The sequence below is a fragment of the Penaeus monodon genome, chromosome 30 (genome assembly GCF_015228065.2).
Source record: "Penaeus monodon isolate SGIC_2016 chromosome 30, NSTDA_Pmon_1, whole genome shotgun sequence".
NCBI lineage: Eukaryota > Metazoa > Arthropoda > Malacostraca > Decapoda > Penaeidae > Penaeus > Penaeus monodon.
Genome location: NC_051415.1, coordinates 20,884,799 through 20,885,075, shown reverse-complemented (window position 1 = coordinate 20,885,075; position 277 = coordinate 20,884,799).

The following is a 277-nucleotide window of genomic DNA, read 5'->3' as shown; positions in this document are numbered from 1 at the left end:
AGCAGCCACTGTGATAATCGATAGATTTCAGAATGGGATGAAAACTCACTAATTTCCTCATCACTGCGACTGCGCTCTCCTTTCGTACAACTTATTGACGTGTTTATCATTTGCATGTTCTTCGTTACATTTACATTATTTTCATTGATCCTTTGTGTCTGTGTTTTGCGTCTGTTTTGTAACTTGATTTTATATTGAAAATGTAGAAAGCAAATTAGTTAATTATCATTCGGTAATTTAGATTCAGTCTTTGAACGTATGAATTGATGTGTTATTA